At 43.0% G+C, this 14,505-nt stretch overlaps 1 long non-coding RNA gene across 1 annotated transcript in view; it reads right to left on the bottom strand.

The window, feature by feature from the left end:
* Positions 1–280: 280 nt before the first annotated feature.
* The window catches only part of LOC141985945 (uncharacterized), an 82,478-nt gene continuing 68,253 nt past the window's right edge, over positions 281–14,505 (bottom strand). The window contains exons 2-3 of the long non-coding RNA XR_012639071.1: positions 12,801–12,900; positions 281–339 (exon numbers count right to left, since the gene is read on the bottom strand). This is a non-coding gene — a long non-coding RNA (uncharacterized LOC141985945). The remainder of the gene's footprint in view (positions 340–12,800; positions 12,901–14,505) is intronic.

The raw sequence follows: 14,505 nt of genomic DNA, 5'->3' as shown, positions 1-14,505 counted from the left end.
AGGAGGATATGGAACTGGGGGAGGAGGGCAGGCGGTTGTACAGTAGATGCAGCAACGGTCTGTGCTCTTGTTGGCTTTCCTGCAGCTCCACCAGATGCCTGAGCATGTCTGTTTGCTCCCCCATTAGCCTCAGCATTGCATCCTGCCTCTTCTCATCATGCTTACTTAATGCTTTCCTGGCCTCTGCCAATGAATGCCTCCATGCATTAAGCTGTGCCCTATCAGTATGGGAGGACTGCCTGAGCTCGGAAAAGTCATCACGAGTGCGTTTTTTTCGCCTTCTAATCTGCGATAACCTCAGGGACGGAGATGATAGGGGGAGCATAGAAACATTTGCACCTGCAGGGGGATAAAAAGGGAGAGTAAAATTTAAGATGATACATTTCTGAGAACAAAAGGGAGACTCTTTCACAGTGAATCAAGCAATTCACAGCAGACAGCACATGTGCTTTAGGTACAAAGTCGCATTTTGCCTTTTATATTGAGCGCCTGCCAGTATGGTGACACATCACATGCGGCTGGGCAACAGAATTCGGTTTCCAGGAAGCCATGGTAAGCCAAAGGGTACATGGTTTTGGCTTCTAACTCCTTCATAACATGTGGAAATGTTTTCAGACTGCACCGTCCTCCTTTCCCATAGCAAGCAATGCCGGTTGGGTTTGCCATTTAAAAGGAGGGGCTGCAGTTTGTGGGTGGATGTGCAGCACAATGCTACCCCCACCCCTCCACGTGGCTATTTGAGATGATCCCTTCACCCCTACCCCTGCCGCATGGCTATGGGATGACCCTTTTAGCCAAACGCAAACAGCCCTGCATGAACGGGGTCCTTTTACTGTTCCCTTACAAAAATTCCCCTATTTCAAGCTAGTGACCATGAATGATATCACTCTCCTGAGGCTAACAAATAAGATAAAGACCGAATGTTGCTTGAATGTGACCAAAACCCAGGACCATTCACTGCCATGCTTTGTGCTGCAATGATTCCAGACTACTTGCTACTGGCTTGGCGTGGTAAAGTGTCCTACCTTGGAGGACGAAATAAGGCAGCCCTCCCCAGAAACCTTCTGCAAAGGCTTTCAGAGTACCTCCAGGAGAGCTTCATGGAGATGTCCCTGGAGGATTCCCGCTACATCCCCAGACACGTTAACAGACTTTTCCAGTAGCTGTACTGGCTGCGAATGCATCCCAATTCTTCAGGGAAAATTAAACATTAAACACTATTGCTTTTAAACCCTGTACTGTAGTTACAAATGTGCACTCACCAGAGGTGCCTTCTCTGCCTTCAGGGTCGGGGATCCTGCCTGGAGCGGGTATTGGCTCCAGGGTGATGAAAAGGTCCTGGCTGCCGGGGAGAATGGATTCATCACTTGCCTGCTGCGCATTCTCCTCCTCCTCTTCCTCATCCACAAAATCCTCCTCCCTGTTGCGTGAGACTCCTCCATTACAGGTGTCCACGGACAGTGGTGGGGTAGTGGTAGGGTCCCCCCTTAGAATGGCATGCGGCTGACCATAGAAGCGGCATGTATGGAGCTCTGACCCAGAGCGACCATTTGCCTCCTTTGTCTTTAGGTAGGCTTGCCTGAGCTCCTTAACTTTTACGCAACACTGCTGTGTGTCCCTCTTGGAGCCTCTGTCCACCATGCCCTGTGCGATTTTGGCATATATATTAGCATTTCTTCTTTTTGATCGGAGTTCTGCCCGCACAGATTCTTCTCCCCATACAGCAATCAGATCCAGTGTCTCCCGTTCACTCCATGCTGGAGCTCATTTGCGATTCTGAGGGGACTGCATGGTCACCTGTGCTGCTGAGCTCGCCACGCTGACCAAACAGGAAATGAAATTCAAAAGTTTTGGGGGCTTTTCCTGTGTACCTGGCTTGTGCATCAGAGTTGAATGTGCTGTCCAGAGCAGTCACATTGGAGCACTCTGTCATAGCTCCCGGAGGCCAATAACATCGATTTGCATCCACACTACCCCAAATTTGACCCAGCAAGGTTGATTTTAGCACTACTCCCCTCACTGGGGAGGAGTACAGAAGTCGATTTTAAGGGTATGTCTACACTATGAAATTAGGTCAATTTTGTAGAAGTCGATTTTTCGGAAGCGGTTTTGTACAGTCGATTGCGTGCGTCCCCACTAAGTGCATTAAGTCGGCGGAGTGTGTCCACAGTACCGTGGCTAGCGTAGACTTTCGGAGCGGTGCACTGTGGGTAGCTAGCCCACAGTTCCCGCAGTCTCCATTGCCCATTGGAATTCTGGGTTGAGCTCCCAATGCCTGATGGGGCAAAAACATTGTCGCGGGTGGTTTTGGGTACATGTTGTCAGTCGCCCCTCCGTCTCTCCCTCCCTCCATGAGAGCAACGGCAGACAATCGTTTCGCAGCTTTTTTCCTGGGTTAACCGAACAGACGCCATAGCACTGCAAGCGGGAGCCCACTCAGCACACCGTCACCACTGCTGTTGTGGGCAAGTCTACTGTGAGGGCTGCTGTGACCCAAGTAGCCAACGCAATCATTGACATTCTGTTTTCAAGGGTAGTGACTCTGGGAAATGTGCAGGCCTTTTTAGATTTTAGGTGCATTCCTGTCCTTTGTCACTGGTGAAGAAGTCTTGCTGGCACACATTTCACATGAAACAGCTCCAGGGCTCCTGCTCTTTTGCCTTGGCCACACAGCAGCAGCTCCTGGGTGCCTTCGCATCAATGGTGAATGGCTCCACTGCTTCCGCTGCAACTCTGCAGCAAACGGTGCAGTAGGACTGCTAGCCATCCTCATCAATGCTGTTTTGCTCGCTCCACCGCTTCCGCTGCAATTCTACTCCTGCAAGCTGGAGGCTTCTGCCTCAGGCTGCTCTCCCAGCCAGCAGCACCATGCAGTTTCACCTACCCCAGCCTACCCCTTGCTCCCACGGCTCATGAAGCTTAGACAGTAGTAAGGAGCAGTTCAACTATAGGCTGAGCAAGTGCAGAATGGTGGTAGAATGTGCCTTTGGACGTTTAAAAGCTCGCTGGCGTTGTTGGTTAGACCCCAGCGCAACCAACATTCCCATTGTTATTGCTGCTTGCTGTGGGCTCCATAATATCTGTGAGAGTAAGGGGGGGACGTTTATGGCAGGGTGGGAGGTTGAGGCAAATTGCCTGGCGTCCGATTTTGAGCAGCCAGACACTGATTAGAAGAGCACAGCAAGGCACACTGCGTATCACAAGAGACTTTGAAAACTATTTTCATGACTGGCCAGGCTATGGTGTGACAGTTGTGCGTGTTTCTCCTTGACGCAAACCCGCCCCCTTTCTTGATTTTAATTCCCTGTAAGCCAACCACCCTCCCCCCTTCAAAATCAAGTAACTATTGTTTTGAAACCATGCATTCTTTATTAATTTAAAAAACTGAGATAACGGACAAGGAAACCACCAGTGGTTTTGGGTACATGTCGTCAGTGACAATTCCCTCGCTCCCTCCCTCCATGAAAGCAACGGCAGACAATCATTTCTCGCCCTTTTTCCTGGATTGCCCGCGCATACGCCATTGCACTGCAAGCGGGAGCCCACTCCGCTCACCGCTGCAGTTGTGAGCATTGTAAACACCTCACATTTGCCCTTGGAGATTTTGGCATATATATTCGCATTACATCTTTTGGAACGGAGTTCTGATAGCACGGATTCATCTCCCCATACAGCGATCAGATCCAGTTCCTCCCGCTTTCGGGAGACTGCATGGTCACCTGTGCTGATGAGCTTGCCATGCTGGCCAAACAGGAAATGAAATTCCCGGGGCTTTTCCTGTGTACTTGACTAGTGCATCTGAGTTGAAAGTGCTGTCCAGAGTGGTCACAATGGAGCACTCTGGGATAGCTCCCGGAGGCCAATACCATTGAATTGCATCCACACTACCCCAAATTCGACCCAGTGATGTCGATTTTAGCGCTAATCCCCTTGTTGGGGAGGAGTACCAAAATCGATTTTAAGAGCCCTTTAAGTCGACAAAAATAGCTTCGTCATGTGGATGGGTGCAGGGTTAAATCGGCCTAATGCTGCTAAATTCGACCTAAACTCATAGTGTAGACCAGGGCTAAGAGCCCTTTAGGTCAATGGATCAGGGTTGCATTCATTATAAAATCGACCTAACGTGGCTAAAGTCGACCTAACCCTGTAGTGTAGACCAGGGCTAATTGTATTATTCCTTTTCAAAAGTTTTTGGAGGTCAGATTTTTGCAATCCACTACTTGACATACTTTGTTTAACAGCTAGTATTCCTCACAATGGTGACTTTTAAACCCAGCAATAAGAAATGCTCATGAAAAAGGGTTATTGTTCTGTATCATTGTAGCAGCACTTTACATTAAGTGGCACTAATTGCTAAATAATGGTTATATAAATTGCAAACTAGAGTTGGAAGGAAACAATGGTGTTCCTAGTTTTCGTTATTCAATACCCTATAAAGACAGTCAGTTTGCAACAACTGCATTTCTGAATAATGCCCCAAATATGAAGTGTTAGTGTGGGTCCAGTTAACACAACTCCAGTTGTAACATCATTTTAATTTAAAGCTATACTATCGCAACTCCAGCTAGCACTGCTAAACTTAAGAGTCAGTCTGAATTTCCATTTTAAACTCTTATTTATAATGATTTATAGCTAAGCTGTAAGACTCTGCTTCAGTTTGAATCTTGGCATGGCATATACTAACAGTAAGGCTGTGAGTTTGTCACAGAGGTCACAGAAGTCATGGATTCTGTGACTTTCCATGACCTCTGCAGCAGCTGGTGCACCTGGCTCAGGGGCAGCTCAGGCAGCCCTTGTGCCCGTTGCACTGGCCGCTGCTGGGGCAGTCTTGGGCCACCGTGCCCCTCCCACCCCCAGCAGCAGTAGAGTTTAGGTGTGGGTGGGGGCAGGGGCATGGGACAGGGTGAAGCGGGGTCTGGGCAGCGCTTACCTGGGGGGCTCCCCAGAAGCAGCAACGCCCCCCTCATTCAGCTCTTAGGCAGTTCCCAGCCAATGGGAGCTGTGGGGGAGGCGCCTGCACGTGGGAGGCAGCACATGGAGCTGCCTGGCCACGCCTCTGACTAAGGGCTGAACAAGGAGCTAGGTAGGGAGCCTGCCAGACCCCCCAACCGCACCCCCACCCCAGTACCAGTGGAGATCCCGGGCCACATGCTGCTGCCGACCCCCCCCAGCACCAGTGGGGGTCCCGCATGGTGCACCATCCCCCACACCCCCAGCACCCAGGCCGCCCTCCCCCAGCACCCACAGTGCCCCCAGCAGACCACGAACCCCCCCGCCCCAAGTTCTAGTCCGGGGTATATAGTAAAAGACAGATCACGGGCCATGAATTTTTGTTTACTGCTCATGACCTGTCCGTGACTTTTACTAAAAATACTCGTGACTAAAACACAGCCTTAACTAAAAGTGATTATTTTTCATGTGATTTCAATCATAGCGGTTTAGCTGTTTAATATAAAGAAATATAGTTCACCAATTTGGAATTTTGTTTCAGTGTTTATTGTTGTAAACAGAGTAAAAGTTAAACATAACTGGATTAGAAATATTTATCCTTTGGCTTTTTTTAAGTCAATATTTAATGATCCACCATGATGTTAGGTGCTTGTGGAGGTACCATCTGTGGGATGAAACCTGAAACAAAGATCCTTATGTCTTGTGGTCATTACAAATCCCATGACGAATCTTATAAAGGGGATGTTTTCTCTTAGATCGTATGCAGCCACTATTATTCAGAAGGGGAATTTTTTCTTATTCCCCAAACCATGTATCACTTTTTTTTGTTTTTCTTTTTTTTGTTCCAGAAAGGCCAAATAGCTTCCTAATGGTTCATTAAGGGAATGTAGGAATGTGGTTCCAGCAGAAACATTGTTGTTTTTTTAAAAAAAGGCAAATCAAGTTCAATGTTTTTAAATAACTGTATTTTGGATCAGCAATATCAGCTATCTGCAGGCAAAATGGCTCACCTTCACCACAGGCTTTCCAACAATAATCTGGACTATTGAAAGTAAAGTTCACCTGAAGTTCCTTTGCTATATAAGAAATGGAATATTTGGACATATGTTTCCAGCCTGTCTTACAATCTGTTTCATTAAGTCAGTGGCAGAGGGCTCTGCATATTTACTGCATAGAATCAATTATTATTTTGTGAAAAATCCTCTCTAATTGCATCAGATAGACTTGAACTTAACCTCTTCATGTATGATTTTTTTTCCCCAAAAGCTACCAGCTCAATTCTTTAGTAAATTGAGATGTGCTATTCATTGATGAATCACTGTTACTCACTGATCCAAATCATGGTTTCTTCCTGACGTTCTCTTTCATTCTTCCTTATTTGTATATTTTGCACTCATTCTTACAAGTCCAACCTGATCTCATTATTTCTCTCCATCCCACCCATGTGCTCCGCTTCCAATTTGTTGCAAAATCATGTTGATTCTGCCTCAAACACTTGAGAAATTTATTTCCTCTTTGTACCTACGGCAAAAACTAGCTATGCACTAATCATGTCTTGCCTTGATTGTTGCATGGTTCCTTAATGCAGACAGTCCCCATTATTCTCTCTGTTTCTTTCCTGTAGCCCACATACAAAACTACTGGTAAAATTATCTTCTCCACTACTCTGTTTGCACCTTCATTTCCCGTCACCAACTTCCCACTCAGTGAATCTTTAATTACTTTCCTTCATCTTTGAAGGGTTAAAATCTATTGCTGATGTAATAACCTGGTATATGGATTTGTATACAGGCCCAAAGTCCAGAGTTTGGTCAAAAGGTCTGAGGCCTAGCAAATCGTGATTAGCTAAGAGAAAGCAGAATAACAAAAAGATAACTTTGCGTTTTCTAAGATATGCCTGGTCAGCAATATGCCAGATGTTGGGGGCAATAATTGTGTCTTATTCAAATTTGCAAATAGAACAAAGAAGCCCTGTTTCTGTTGTGTTAGTTTCTTCTGCAGGGAGATGTTCTTTCAACCCTGAGTTTATGAAAGGTTCAAGCATGTCAGTATAAGATATGGCCTCCTCCCACTTCCCTTTCCCAGGGACCAATGCCTCCCTTAAAACACAAATGAACAATTTGAAAGACAATCTTTATTGCCATATACTTTCACTGTTTCTTTGCCTTTACCCCTAGATATGTATCCTTCACTCCTCATAAGCCACCTATCTGACTGCTCTTCTCCACTCTCACCTCCTTGACTTCTTCCATTAGACCACTTGGGATGGTCTTCCAATTATTGTGCACCACTCCACTATCTTCTCCTCAAATCCCTCACATGCCCCCCCCTTAAAATACACTTCCTAAAATAAAGCTTTTACAAGATGATTCACCAAAGATAAGTACTTTAAATTACATAGTCAACTCAAATACAAAAACAGTTCCAATGCAACTAATATAGCTGGTTGAAAAATGCAGAAAAATACATTTTGGAAAAACATTTAATAAAAGTTTATAAAATTTGAAGAGTTTCCACTAGTTCTAGTAACTTAAAGGAAATATACTAAAACATAATATGCAATCCACCCTCTGAAGGCTAACAAATTCCTACTAAAAGGCAGCATTCCTCTCTCTGCCTCTCTCTTGCTATGGACAATTGCCAGTTGTGTTGTACTTTGTATTTCACTTCCAATTCAAGGATCTGAACTAGCAAAGCAGTTAAGCACATGCTTATATCTGACTTCAATGGGACTAGTCATATGGTGTCATTAATAAAGGGAAGGGTAAACCCCTTTAAAATCCCTCCTGGCCAGAGGAAATCTCCTCTCACCTGTAAAGGGTTAAGAAGCTAAAGGTAACCTCACTGGCACCTGACCAAAATGACCAATGAGGAGACAAGATACTTTCAAAAGCTGGGAGGAGGGAGAGAAACAAAGGGTCTGTGTGTCTGTCTATATTCTGTCTTTGCCGGGGATAGACCAGGAATGGAGTCTTAGAACTTTTAGTAAGTAATCTAGCTAGGTACGTGTTAGATTATGATTTCTTTAAATGGCTGAGAAAAGAATTGTGCTGAATAGAATAACTATTTCTGTCTGTGTATCTTTTTTGTAACTTAAGGTTTTGCCTAGAGGGGTTCTCTATGTTTTGAATCTAATTACCCTGTAAGGTATCTACCATCCTGATTTTACAGGGGGGATTTCTTATTTCTAATTACTTCTATTTTTATTAAAAGTCTTCTTGTAAGAAAACTGAATGCTTTTTCATTGTTCTCAGATCCAAGGGTTTGGGTCTGTGGTCACCTATGCAAGTTGGTGAGGCTTTTTATCCAACATTTCCCAGGAAAGGGGGGGGTGCAAGTGTTGGGAGGATTGTTCATTGTTCTTAGGATCCAAGGGTCTGGGTCTGTAGTCACCTAGGCAAATTGGTGAGGCTTTTTACCAAACCTTGTCCAGAAAGTGGGGTGCAAGGTTTTGGGAAGTATTTTGGGGGGAAAGACGTGTCCAAACAGCTCTTCCCCAGTAACCAGTATTTGTTTGGTGGTGGTAGCGGCCAATCCAAGGACAAAGGGTGGAATATTTTGTACCTTGGGGAAGTTTTGACCTAAGCTGGTAAAGATAAGCTTAGGAGGTTTTTCATGCAGGTTCCCACATCTGTACCCTAGAGTTCAGAGTGGGGGAGGAACCTTGACATATGGTATAAAGTTAAGCGTGTGCTTCCAGTTTCCCCATCTGAAAAATGATGTAATAATGCTTACTTCCTTTGTAATGTGCTTAGAGATCTATTGTATAAGAGATAGTTATTAACAATAATACCTATTTGCTGAATGGGGGCCTAACCTCTTTTGGGAAGGAACAGTTACTTTGATTTACCTCTGAAATACGATGCACAACTTTGGAGCCATATGGAGGGACCCGGGCATGGATGATCAGGCCTAATGATTAGAGTCAGGCACCAAGACAAAGGTCAGAGCCAGAGATAGCATCAGGTGCCAAGCCAGGGATCAGAGCCAGAGTCAGGAGCAGGGACCTGGAGTGAGGCAGAAAAGTGGGTACCCGGAACAAACAGGAGTATGGGATGAGGAGGACAGGAACCAGGAATAGTTGGTGAGGCAGGCGTCAAGACAGGTATGTAACTAGACAAAGTCCATAGTGGTAAAAAGAAAAGGAGTACTTGTGGCACCTTAGAGACTAACCAATTTATTTGAGCATAAGCTTTCGTGAGCTACAGCTCACTTCATCAGATGCATACTGTGGAAAGTATAGATCTTTTTATACACACAAAGCATGAAAAAATGGGTGTTTACCACTACAAAAGGTTTTCTCTCCCCCCATCCCACTCTCCTGCCGGTAATAGCTTATCTAAAGTGATCACTCTCCTTACAATGTGTATGATAATCAAGGTGGGCCATTTCCAGAACAAATCCAGGGTTTAACAAGAATGTCTGAGAGGGGGCGGGGGGGGGGGTAGGAAAAAACAAGGGGAAATATTCTCTATTCAAGCCTAAGTTAATTGTATCCCATTTGCAAATCAATTCCAATTCAACAGTCTCTCGCTGGAGTCTGGTTTTGAAGTTTTTTTGTTGTAATATCGCAACTTTCATGTCTGTAATCGCGTGACCAGAGAGATTGCAAATTGGATACAATTAATTTAGACTTGAATAGAGACTGGGAGTGGCTAAGTCATTATGCAAGGTAACCTATTTCCCCTTGTTTTTTCCTACCCCTCACCCCTCAGACGTTTATGAATTTGCAGAACTCTGGAAACATAAGTGCTACCACAGTATTGAAAATGACTCCATTTTTTCTTTTTTCTTAATGGGTAACAGCTAATTTAGGCACCATCATTTGGCATGTATAGTTGGGATTATATTTTGCTATGTGTACTACTTTGCATTTAACACTGAATTTCATCGGCCATTTTATTGCCAAGTCACCCAGTTTTATGGGGTCCCTTTGTAACTCTTTGCAGTGTGTTTTGGACTTAACTATCTTGAGTAATTTTGTATCATCTGCAAACTTTGCCACCTCACTGTTTACCCCTTTTTGCCAGTCATTTATGAATATGTTGAACAGCACTGATCCCAGACAAGTACAAGCCCCTTGGGGGATACCACTATTTATTTCTCTCCATTCTGAAAATGGACCATTTATTCCTACCCTTTGTTTCCTATCTTTTAACTGGAGTACCTGGGAATTCTTTCAGGATCATTAATGATCTTTAATTTAATGAGAAGCCTTTTGTTATCTTAATCACCCTGCCTCTGTTTATATACAAATTCCCTGCCCCAAGGGCAGAAGTTGTTAGCAGCACAGAACTCATCACATTCCACATTCAAACTCTGACTCCTGGGTGCTGAGCACCCACTATTTCTTTTCTGTGGGTGCTTGAGCCCCGGAGCATCCACTGAGTCAGTGCCTACGGCTGGCCATGGCTTGAGCACTGCCTGTGGGATTCATGGGCCTGAGTTTGAGGCCTGTGATCCCTCACACCATACAGATAATCATTCCATATCCCAAACTAGTAAAATTTACTTAAAAATTCATTATGGACACAAAAGTTTCACAGTCACAGGGCTCTTTGCAACTCTGTCCCCTTCCTGGTTTCTGAGTGTATCACATCAGGCCTTCAGATTAATACTCCCCGCACAGATCTGTAATTTGCTCCGTGTTCCTCTGATCTTCATAGAGGAATTATTTTCTCCCACAATACCTCCTCTCTTCCTTTGTCATTCTGGGGTTAGGGACAGTACTTAAAAATAAGTTCTATAAATGGATTAAATGCTGTTCATGTTATGTGACCAAATTACAATGTGAGTAATTCCCAAAATATCCACTCCAGTAGTTTTGGTTGGATAAAGCAATCCATTTGTCTCCTGGAATGGTTTCACAGTGTTGTTGGTGTGCTGGTTCATAGCTGCTTTAGGTAGTTAAGTTATCCCATCACAGAGAAAATTCTGACTTTGGCTACACATGTGCAACATGAATTGATTTCCGTGGTCGTTGTGTACCAAGGTGCCACAAGTACTCCTTTTCTTTTTGAGGATACAGACTAACACGGCTGCTACTCTAAAGCTCTTTAGGATCCTTACAGAAGAAATGTGCTTGTTGCCACTTGGCCTGAGCAATTTGCCAATATTCCAAGCCTTGCCAGGTTGCTTTTGCTAGGAGAAGAAATTGATATCAGTCAGGTATTTCTTTGGTGAAATCTTGCTTATTTACAAAGAAAGTACACAAAGTCTGGTTTCCCTGAACACCTCAGAAACAACCAAGAGGAGGCAGTTTCCTTGTCCAAAAATCGAAGCTTGCTTTCCATCCAGTCCGGTGTCCCAAAGAACTCTGCCTCTTCTCCTCTCAGGACCATGCTACCATCTGCTTCTCTGGCTTTCTAGCTGATTTTTCTTCTTGGCTTTTTCTGGTGGCTTTCTTCTTCTGATCCACAGAGCTCTGTCAGTCAGTGTCTGAGACCCTGTGTTTTCATTCAGGCCCGGGAAAAGCCCTTTTATGCTCCTTGAGTTACTTCTTGCTGAGATCATCTCCTGCAGTCCAATGCCTTGACTGGTGGCTTTTGCTGATTCAGCTATATTACTCCTCAAAGGAACTTAAATTTCTTCTTCTATTGAGTCTGAATAAAAGGCGGTCAGCACGTCCATCAGCCTCAAGAAGGTTTGTGATTGTCCACAGATTAGAAACACCACTGGCTCACAGCCATTAGCCCTTCCACCATAACACATTGTATGCTCTAATTTAACAAAATATTTAAACAAATGCTTCATGATAAGCTCAAAAAATATCATTTGGTAATGAGACTGCTCACATGCTTTAAGTTAAGCATGTGCTTAAATGTTTTCCTGCACCAGGGCCTATAAATGTATTAATAGTGTTACTACGGCACGCACTAAAGTTTATTACATAAAATGAAAACAGTATAAATTGGCCTTTTGAGTGGTGCATGAAGAAGTCAAGACCATGTTGTAAGTCTTTTGAAAGAACTGAAGGATAAGCCTTAGAGCAGTGATCCCCAAATTGTGGGGCAATGCAAAGGAACATTCGGGGTCTGGGTCAGCCCCACAGGGACAGGGAGGCAGCACCACCCAGCTCTGTTCTGCCCTCAGCCCAGCTCTGGCCCCCACCACAGTTCCACTTTGCACCCTACTCCGTCCCCAGCCCAGCTCTGCTTTCAGCCCAAGCTCCTTTGCTGAACCAGCTGTGCAGTAATGAAGGGCGGGAGCACAGACAGATTCCATTACTGGCAAGGGGGGAAAGACAGGAAAAGTTTGGGCACTACTGCCTTAGAAATTGGATGACTTGCATATTGAAACCATGTCAAAGTTATATATAGCAGAAGACTGCAGTATAAATCTCACATATTTGTCATATATTCTCATTGTTTGTCTCATATTAGGGAATCTCTTGAAACACATTCTCATCCAGATACTGTCAACCTGCTCTGAGTCAAAAAGACTACAAATGGATAAAATATGACGTGTAAGAATTCTGTGCCATAGATGGGAAACAGGCTTAACTATACATTTCTCGATTCACATAAGTAGATTAATTTTTGATCACCAAAATTAGGAAAGCTAAGGATTTAAGAGATTGTGTATGTGTGTACATATATATTTTACACATATACACACACACATATATACTTATAAAAGCTTCATATTCAGTATTCCCAGATATTAACTCTAAAAAGTATTACTTGCTATTTTGAGCATCATCTTTGCATGATATAAGTGGAATAACTATCTGATTTAAAAGAAAAAGAAAATGATACAGTATATCATAAACATAATGTATTACCGACTCTTAAGACCAACAGTGCTCTGTTTTTGCTATGGATGACACTGTTTCTATGACTCCCACTTACTTGCTGCACTGTTCAAGTTCCATGCACAACCCAAAAAGCACTCTTCCTCCTCCTTCTCCCTGAAGTATATATTTTAGTCTTTAGGTTTCTGCTGATTAAACTAAACAAAAAAGAATAATCATGATATAGGTATGAACTCATTTTGTGATCATGAAATGTTAAATTTTGACATAGCTGGAAAACATTTCCCATTGAACATTTTACAATATTTGATGAATTTGGGAAGGGAAAGTTGATTTTTGCAAGCAAACCACATACATTTTTTTCTAACATCTAAGTAACTACATATTTAATTGACACAGCAAAGTAAAAATGTATGTGACATACAAATAAACTGGTATTATTTACTGCTGCTTTAAGTAGGTGCTGCATTCTTTTTTTTCCTCCTCTTTAAAGGAAAAAAATATGAGCCTGACATTTCAATCAGTTACAAAAGGTTTGAGTTTCTTATTTCTCTTTCCTCAGTTTCTATGGGCAACATCAATACTCCTACTGTCACTTGAAATACCAAGGCAGCCATCTGCTCTACCAATACTCACAAACTTAGTATCCACTTTTTTTTTTTACTTACCAACAAAACAGGGAGAAAAAATTGGTCTGCATCTCTATAATACGTTGATAAGCAAAATTCATCAGAACAACAAGATTATGGGTCACCCAGTGTCATATAAGAGCCATATGGGAAAACATATTACAAGGAAATTGTTTGGTTCAAACGTTTTTATGACTAAAACAATACATTAGTTTCCTTTCTTCGTTTACTGGTTTTTTGAACTTTTTTGGAGTTGAAAATTATCCGGAAAATTCTTCTCAGTCATATACCTGCTTAAACATACAAAGTAAAAATAAAAATGCAATACTAATGATTTAAAAGATATAGTAATGTATCCTCACATTTGAGCACCAAATCTCCTCTCAGGTGCATGGAGTTTGGAGGTTTGGAGAAATGCTTCTGAAAATCTGTCATTTAGAAATTGTGTACATAATATGATAATCACATACATTCTCAGTCACACTTCAACAGTATTTAGCCTTACAAGCAGCCCTAATTAGTCGTGGGCTGCTGTTTGCATAAGACAGAAGTAATTAGAATCATCATGAGACCATACGTTTGGTAAACCATCTTAAATCTCTCCAACTTTTATAACATTGTCATTGCTTATCATGTACTATGGTTTATCCAAGGACCTAGGTGTGGAATAAGGCATGTGATATATCTTTTCATGGCCTGATTGTGCTGTCCTTAAAGCCAATGGAAAATGAGACGAACCTCAAACCTCTCCTACAGTAGTGTGTATATGATTCTGATGTAATACTTCCCTTAAGGTGAAGATCTACCACATACAGACTGATCATAGTACCTATATAAGTACCTAGACAGAGCATCCCCACATACACCAGTGTCTAAATCAATAGACCATCTCCATGTAATTGCTATAAAGACATGTTACTATCATCAGACAATCTTAAATTGTAAGTTTTAGGATATCAAGTATGATAAATTCTAGCCCTGTCAACCTAACAAGCCAGAATCTATGATTAATGTAGTCTTGCCTAATGATTCCTGAAGTTAAAGTTCTTCAATGAGATATTGCAGGCTTTCCAAATCAATGTGCCTTCCTGGATGGTTGTCAGAGGTGTACAGCAGTGATCAATATGCAAAGAGAAAGCAATATCAGCGTTTACAACTTTCAAAACACACACA

Source organism: Natator depressus, chromosome 4 (genome assembly GCF_965152275.1).
Source record: "Natator depressus isolate rNatDep1 chromosome 4, rNatDep2.hap1, whole genome shotgun sequence".
NCBI classification, from domain to species: Eukaryota; Metazoa; Chordata; order Testudines; family Cheloniidae; genus Natator; species Natator depressus.
This window is presented reverse-complemented; position numbering and strand designations above follow the sequence as displayed.